The sequence below is a fragment of the Cupressus sempervirens genome, chromosome 7 (assembly GCF_028749045.1).
Source record: "Cupressus sempervirens isolate cs-2001-9-10 chromosome 7, ASM2874904v1, whole genome shotgun sequence".
Lineage (NCBI taxonomy): Eukaryota > Viridiplantae > Streptophyta > Pinopsida > Cupressales > Cupressaceae > Cupressus > Cupressus sempervirens.
The window spans coordinates 782258894-782268198 of record NC_143124.1 but is presented as its reverse complement, the minus strand read 5'-3'; the positions used below and the strand labels follow the sequence as shown (position 1 = coordinate 782268198).

General features: G+C 31.6%; 1 non-coding gene across 1 annotated transcript; it reads left to right on the top strand.

Moving 5' to 3' along the window:
- The first annotated feature begins 8641 nt into the window (after positions 1–8641).
- On the top strand, positions 8642–8715 carry TRNAV-AAC (transfer RNA valine (anticodon AAC)). The gene has a single exon. It is a non-coding gene; the product is annotated as a tRNA-Val (tRNA).
- The last annotated feature ends 590 nt before the right edge of the window (positions 8716–9305 follow it).

Sequence of the window (9305 nt, the reverse complement as noted above, 5' to 3'; positions counted from 1 at the left end):
TAGTTCAAGGTGTACACTACATAGCTTCTTTCCAATATTTTGGAGTAGTATTTTTCTCCATCATGAGTGTTTTGGCATCATCCATTATAGATCTATTTCTTCTTTTAGCAATTCCATTTTATGGGGGCATCCTTCGTGCTAATGTCTATCTTTTAATTCCTTTGTCATTGCAGAACACTTCAAATTCACATGAAGTGAATTCACCTCCTCTATCAAATCTTAATAATTTCAAGCTCTTACCTATTTCTTTCTCAACTCTTGCCAAGTACCATTTAAACATTTGAAAAGCATCTAATTTTTGTCTTAGAAACATTACATTCATCATCCTAGAGTAATGATCAACAAACAACATTATATACTTATCTCCTTTGTAGATTTTCTCTTCAATAGGTCCACACAAATCAATATGAACAATTTCAAGTATTTCCTTCAAGGTGTATGCTTTACTTTATAAAACTTAACTTTGTCATCTTGCCTAGCTAACATTGTTTGCATATTATGTTTTCTGATTTCTTCAATTTAGACAAACTTCTAACTCTTTAATGTTACTTATACTAATCAGATTATCAAAGTTAACATGACATAATCTCTTGTGCCAAAGCCATACATTATAAAATTTTGCAATAAGACAAGTAGCATCTTCTATATCCAAATAGAATAGATTACTCCTAGTTTGATCACCTTTCTGAATTAGATTTCCATTTGTATCATATATCTTGGCTGATTTGTTTTCAAACTCAACTTTGCATCCCAAATTACTCAATTGTGACACACATAAAAAGTTATAGTTCAATCCTTCAACATAACAAGCATTGTCACATGAAATTTTTTATGTAAGCTTGATAGACCCTTTTCCTTTTATTGAACATGGTGCATCATTACCAAATCTTACAATATTTCCATCATAACAAGTTAAGGTGATGAACTTACCTTTGTGTCTAGTCATGTGATGTGAGCATCCCCTATCAATGATCCATTTGTTATTCTTGTTCACACAAGTCATAAGTGTAGTAGATTCATCCTCATCTGATTCATCCTTCATTGTAACATATACCACTTCATCATCATTTTCATCAAAGTTGTTTTCATTAGCAATGTAACATGACATCTTGCTTTTATCTCTGTAGTCTCTTCCATCATCCCCTCTTCTATTTTTGTATTTGGTCCTCTCTTTGAAGTTCTTTTTCTATGTACATCTTGTTGCAATATGACCAACTTCATTGCAATTAAAATAAATGATAGGCATCTTACCTTTAAATTTACCATTTCCTTTGTGGAATCTTCTAGCCAGCAATGCTTCCAATTGTTCAATGTCTTCCTCATCTGTAATGCTATCAATAGATGCATACTTTATCTTTCTTTTCTTCTTCTTTGGCTTTCCCTCCTCAGAATCCTTCAATAGCAATTTTTCTTTGAAATCTAATTCAATACTCTTTGGTCTGTAGTTGTCAAAATTAGATAACTCAAAAGTAGTGATTCTACCCACTATACCTTTAAGGGTTAGATCATTTCCTGGTATACATCTTAACTCTTGAATTATAGATACTCTAATTGCATACACAGGCAACAATGTTCTCAAGTCTTTACTTATCACAATTTTATCATATATTTTACCAGTTGCACCTTTTATAGCACTAACAACCTCTTTTATTCTAGCAACATATTGAGCAATGCTTTCACCTTCTTCCATTCTCATGTCATCAAAATTACCTCTTAGGCTCTTTGACTTGGTTCTTTGAACATTTTTGTCTCCTCCATAGATGGTGTTTAGGGAATCCCACATTTGCTTCGCAATTTTGAGGGCTTTGATATCATCAAACTTAGCATAGCTCAGGGAAAAGGCAATCTCCAAAATAGCCTAATTGTGCTCCTTTTTCTTCAAATATTCAACAGTTAGGGCTCCTGCTAGATCAACATGTTCTGCTATAATGCAAGTTTGTGCATAATTCCTCCAAGGTTTAGCTTCATCAAACTTTACCATATAGGAAATTTATCTCTGTTCAGCTTGGGTACCTCTCTCTTTGACATCTTGATCTTTATGCTTTTAGTACATTGAAACTAATCATCTTAAGAAACTAGGATCTAATTCCAATTGTTAGAATTCTTTTAGAATAACTAAGAGAGGGGGTGAATCAATTATTCAAGGTCTAGATCTCCAAATAAAACTCTTACAATTCAATGAACCCATTATTTTTTTTTAACCATGCATGCATTCATTGTGATTTAAACTGAACTGATATGTTACTATTAAACTAACATGAAAAAATGTAAATCATAAAGCACAACACATCCATTAGAACACTTGACATAATGATTTAACATGGAAATCCAATTTGTGAAAAAGCACCAATAACATGCTACTCCTTTCTCACTCTTTTGAAGTGATGCCCTGTTAAAGGCCAACCCTATTAAAGGTTACAGCACACACTATTAAATGTGACCCAATTAAGGGATTTTAATCACACTGTTAAAAGTGAGCCTTGTTATAGGACTTTAGGTCATTCACTTGCAATGCCACCCTATTAAAGGATTTTCCAATGACTATTAAGTCAACCTTTCTCCAAAGAATTTACCCTAATCTGATACAATTGTTAGAGAGTACTAGTACAGTTTGATCCGATACAACTTACAACCTTACTTGCAGATTACAAATCACTATTCAGTCCTCAACTCTACTTGGCTTCCTATCTTTTCCGTCCTGACAGCTTGTTTATCCTTCAAGAAATCATCTTCATTAAGCCTTCTTTCCTAATTCACCATTGCAGACTTCTTCACTTAGGTCACTTAATGAAGCAAACCCTTCTTCCTTCTCCTTGTTAGATTTTTGCATCCAAAAACTCTCTGACCTCTCAACCTTTGCTTCATGACCAGGCATCACTAGATATAGGGAATTAGAACTCTTTTACCCACTCAATATCCATCTAAAAATTTAGGGTTTTCAGTAGATTAGGTAGGATACAATGTACCTACCCCATATCTTGTCTTCTCTAGAAACTTCTCCTAGAATCTATTTGAATTCACCTCCAAAATGGTTTACATAAGATTCTGTGCCTCCAAGTCATCAATCTTATCTTCCTCCTGATTCACAAGTTCCAAGAAAACAAACTTGTTGGCTTTTATTTGGTGAATCTTTGATCTTTTTAATAATGTCGTAGCTCAACATTATCAATTTATTGATGCTCGACACATACTATGTTACTCGGCATCTACTGTAAAATCACTCAGCATCAACTAGATTTTACTAGTGCTTGGCACATATTGAAAATCACTCAGCATCTACTAACTTTCTTGACACCTATTAGTTTGCTTGGTATTCACTAGAAATTGCTTTCACTTGGCTCCAACTGACTTTTTGCTCAGCTTGCACTAACTTTACTCGGCACCTTCTATCAACTTGGTCAAACTTAGCAACTGAACTTTTGTTCAACCTTTTTCATATGAACTTTCTAAGTATAGCCAAACATATTGTAACCCCAAGTAAATCATCAATACATTATGTTATTATAGTCTTAACTAATTCTACACTTCAATACATAATCATAACTAAACCTTTCCTCTAGGTACTTTTGTTACATCTTGTTGATCAAATCATCTTCATCAATCAACTAAATGATAGTGCTTGAAACATATAATCAATTGTCTTACCAACATATAGTAGGTTTGACATCAGTGACAAAACAATGATTGAAAACACTTCTTACAACAAATGATCTTTTCAATCATATATCAATAGTGTTATCATTGATGTCAAACCTTATTGGTAAGACAATTTCTAAGTTAGTAGAGTGTCATAAAAGGATTATTGATGAAGAGGATTTGAGAAGAAGAGATACCAAGAGAACCTAATGGATAGGTTGAGTTATGAGGAATTATAATGGGCTCTTGATTAGTTAGACTTTGGCAAGATAATGTGTTTTCTAATCATGTAACACTAAGTGGTGAAGATAGACATGTTAAAGCCTAGAAGAGATTATCAATAAAGAAAAAATGCTTATGCTTAACTAAGCTTCATAGCAAGGGATAACTTTAAGAATCCTCACCTGAGAAAAATATGTAAATTGTTGGCAAATTCAACATTAAATATGTAGGAAAAAATTCTATTCAAGGAAATTTTTTTGTTTGAGGGAAGGGAGAAAGTTATTTTATATTTGCAATTTTTTCCTTTCTATATAAAAATTTCATAGTAATTGTGGAAAATTTTTACAAAAATTGGTATCCAAATAAATGTAAGAAATCTATTTTTTTGGTCTTAAACACTTTTTTTAATGTAAGAGATGAATTAATTATTTCATATAGCACACAATGATATTATAGTTGGCTAATATGTTAGTTTCTACGGAGAGATTATTTATTGTTTTGGTGATTTTATAGAGTCACTAGTGGTCCATGGCCCACATGCCAATTGTGCACTATACAGTATACTTGTAGTCTAGCAATCCATTACGATTCAATTAATAATGTGTCCTTTCTTATTGCCAACTTTGTCATCATCACTTTTCATGTTATCATTTTTATGGTAAAAGGAATTGATCTGGACCATCGATGTAAGTTAGATCAATGGCCTCAATTCTATTTTGGGCCTAATTTTAAACATTATAACATAAAGTCTAATTATTCTTGAAAGTAGACATTGTCCCAAAGCCCAAAATATAAAATAGTTGGCTAACAAGGGTAGTTGGAGACACGTGTGGATAAAATAGTAGGAGGCCCATGAAAAAAATTATTTTATTCTAAGGGAAAATAAATATTGTCCAATAAGAAAACATTACGGAAAGGCTAGCAAAAAATTTAAAATAACTACATGTCCTAATGTAGATTACATTGGCGATTGGACTGGGATTTGGGACCAATTATGTGTAAACTAATGAGTGATTGGCCTATGATTTGGACCCAAATTATTTAATATCTTGGTCACATGGTTGACCCCATATGTAGGTTTTATTCACCAAGTTGTGATTTCTCGAAGAGATAGAATCACCAATTGGTGAAGATTTTCCACTAAAATAATCATAGTTCAAAGTAGAAGATTAAGGAACTTATAGTTGAAGTTGAGCTATGCCAGTATCGACTGAGAAAATAGTAGAAGGTGGGAAAATTCAATGTCAACCAAGGGCCCATTAATGGAAAAGGAATAGAGAAGTTGGATCAAGGGCCGGTAAATGAACCATGTGAAGACAATGTAAGCCAAGAAAAAGAAGATAGTGATGATCAAGTTATTTAGTGATGACTAAGGCTGAGAAACACAATGTTGACCAAGTGTCGATACTTTACAGTTTGTGAAGGAATCTCATTTCCTAGCTAACAAAGTTGAAATCTTGGAATATGGAAAGTGTGTTGAAGATAAGAATTGTTGAGCTAGAACATTTAATTCAAGGGATACTATGTTTGATTGTTTCTATGTATAGATTCAAAGAGAAGTTTGTAGAAGTTTTTAGAAGAGAAAGGAGGAAGCAAAAAGATGGAAGGATTCGACGAATCTAACCTAAGCCTAAGATCTATGGTGTTGTTTAAGAGGAAAAAGATTAATCTACCTATTTAAGGAGTCATAAGGGCTAATATAGAAGGGTTAGTAGTGCTAGTGAAGACCTTAGCAAGGTTGGAGCAATTGTTGATGATATTGACTGATGAGCTTAACTATAAGGCTAAGAGGAGTTGTGAGTGTTATTGCATGAAGAGTTACTGATCATATTAAAGACAAAGATGATAATTGAGGCCAATCAGATGATCAACATATGAGTTGCATTATGACCTATATTTTCAAAGTGAGTTGTATTTTTTTAGATCAACCTACTATTACTTTCTAACCATTGTATTAGTTTGAAAACCTTTAATCAAGGTTGACCTAACAGTCATTTGTAAATCCTTTGATCAAGGTAACATTAGATAATGTAATGTTCTTAAGTCTTGTAACAAGGCCACTTCTAATAGGTTGATCAAATCTTTTAACAGAGTCACACCTAATAGTGTGTATCATAACCTTTAACAAGGTTGGCTCCTGATAGAGTTCACTTCAGAAGAGTGAAACTATTGGTGACATGTTAGTTGTCGTTTTCCTAAATTGGGTTTCCACCTTAAATCCTAGTAGCATACTTGTGTGGATGTTATTTGAGATGTTTTACTATTAATTTTTTACATTTTACAAGTATTTTTATTATTGGGATAGTGAACTAGAAGTTTTATGTCACTGATATATTGTTATAAAGGTTGAACTATTTAATAAGTAAATCTAAGTTAGTTGAAGTGTCTAAAAGTTTAATTGATACATCTAGACTCGAGGATAACTAATTCACCCCCTCCTCCCCTCCTCAATTATTAGAATAATTTATAATAGCTATAGTAAAATAAGAAGCAATGATATAGGTTTATAAAAGATACAATGTTTAGCTTTTTTCAAGTAATTTAGAAAAACCATCATGATATGGTCATAAAAACTTTCTAGCCACTTTAGAAGCAACTTGACTACTAGGTTACATTGTTGGAGCAAATCAAGAATGTTTCTTGCATTAAAAAGGTTGTGGTTAAATATGATCACTAGTCAAAGATAAAAGGGAAGCATTGAGAAAGAAGTTATGGTAGTGTTGGATTTAGAATCAAATTAATGTGCATGGGAGTCATCAAAATTTCTAACTTTTTCCTTAAGGATAGTAGAAAACCTTGTTATTTCATTGATTTCCACACCAGCAAAAGATATTTGAAATTTGGCTAGCGCTTTATATTTTTGTTTATCAATGTTTCTATTGGATTCTATGGTTAGTGATTCAATTCAAGTGTTTCTATGTTTTCTAAAGTTCCTTTGGATCTTGTAAATTCTACTCTCAAATTCTTCCATTATAACTAGTTAGATATTTTATCTTCTTCGGCATAACCATTTTTATTTATTTATTAATCTCCTCATCAAAAGGTGTATTGTTGTTAGGTTGCATTTATATGCATTCCTTAATAACACCAAGATCATCTTTACCATTTATGATACAATAACTTTCAGTTCTCTTTCTATTCCTCTTTATCTAGTAGTTTTAGATTTTGTCATATCTATTGGATAATGATACAAGTGCACAATCAAAAATAAACTTAGTAATGCCAAATATTTTGTTAGATTTTTAGAGAGTGTTTCTAAATATATTTTTTTTAGAGATTTTAGTAAACTTTCATAAATGGAAATTAAATGTTTTTAGAAGTTTCTTTATTGGTAATGAAGTGAACTAGTGCATTTTTATAGGGTACATCCTCTATAAAATATCTTCTTCTTCTATTGTTTATATATATCAAACTATAACCTCTCTAGTGAAGTAAATTGTATTGTAGCAATGATTCAACAAATAAATATTTTATTTTGTTAAACTCAATTTTGTATTTTATGTTTATTTTAGATCTATACCATCCATTATCACAGTTGTTACCCTGGGAATACTAGTTACTCCTAGTATAACCCTAGTACCATCAACTGTTTCATTAGTTAGCCTCGAAGGGTCAAGTCACATATTAGTTTGAGTGACTTCATCATTCTCTTATTTACACTAAGAATTTCATCTTTGTATTCAAAAAGCAAATCAATTAAAAGATGGTTGGTCAAACCAATGAATTTGAGAGGCAAATATATTTAATTGAAGAAGTGAAGTAGTCTAGAGAACTTTATAATAGATATTGGATTATAGATAAGATAATTGAGTATGTCAAACAAATTTATTTTTTGATGGCATTAATGATATCGATAATTGTGAAAAGAAAATGAAGAAGATAAGAAATCCAAAATAGAGTAAACGTGAAGATTAATTATGTAATGTAATTAAAATATATATAAATGACTGAGGTGAAGTAGTTAATGCAAAACTATAACATTTTATGATGGTTTTGCAAGTGAGGTAGCAATTTAAAAGTGTTTGACCTTGGATGGAGCTCTATGATTAAACATGCTTGAGTTGTCATCCTACTAGGTTGGATGACATCTTTGAAATGTTGAGAGCTTCATCTATACAAGCATCACCTAGATCAAATGAGTTCTAAGTGTTCCATTCATTCTCATGAAAAATGAGCTTTTGCAAACCACTAAAACATGGATCAATGAGTTTGACTCTAAAACTAGACAATTGAATCTAGATAGTAGTATCACAAGCACAAATTATGTGTTAGATATTAGAACTTTGTCAGTTTAATTAGACAATATAAATAATTTGTTGAATAGTTTTTAATATTATCAATTAAATTACTTCATTTCACTAAAAAGAAGAAAAAAAAGATTTTATAAAAATAATTTAAAGTTCAAATTTATTAGCGCAACATTTCATAAATTAGGAAATAAAATTAGTGTATTTTTTTTTCCCATAATTGACATATCCTTGGAATGGTTTTGAGGGAAAATTGATCTAAAATTAAAATTAAAGGAATATGTCTTATGAGTCATGAAGGTTGAGATTTATAAAATGAATCTGCACCAAAATAAAGGAATACATCATGAAAGTTAAAGGGCCTATTAAGATAAGTCATACACTACTGATTTAGAAGCCAAAGTGCATCGTGCCTTGTCAAAATGAAAAATATTTTCAGCCAACCTAATTGCCAACAATTTGGTTAGGATGATTAAATATAGAAAACAGTTGTTTAAGATAGTTTAATCAGACTCCTGAGTTAAGAAACAAACAAAGGTGCCGTGGTGTAGTTGGTTATCACGTCAGTCTAACACACTGAAGGTCTCCGGTTCAAGTCCGGGCGGCGCCATTTTAAAGTAAGTGCTGCAGAAGTTTTGTTCTTCATGTACATAATATTTTCGCACGAAATAGAAACTGGTAATATTGTTGTCCAATTGGTACAAGAGTTATATTCTATTAGCAAAATTTAAGTTCTCTTATTTATAATACATTTGTGCAATAAATTTATACCAAGCACCAAACCTCATATATTACGATAACAGTTTTCTTTAACGACAAATACTATCTAACATATGTTCCTTCCAATTCATCAGAAAACTGGAGAACACCACCGGGATGTACTCAGAGATTCAACTAAGTTTTTGATGGATGGGTGATCTGGTTATTATAGTTTGTATGTTATAATATAAACACATCTTAAACTTGTATGACATAAGTTATAGTTACGTTCTTAATAAAACTTTACATATTTATATAATATCTCCTCGCTCGAGCCTTTTTCCTTTTTTCAGGTTTGGTTCCTTTGTAAGAGGCTTTGGCTTTCTTATAGTTTTAAGCTCAATTTTTTCCAGTAGTCTTTTCCAATTTCTATATGAAAATAGGCATAGTTTTTTTACACCTTTATCTAGGAGTTTTCCTTTCCTTTGACACGTGTTCTGA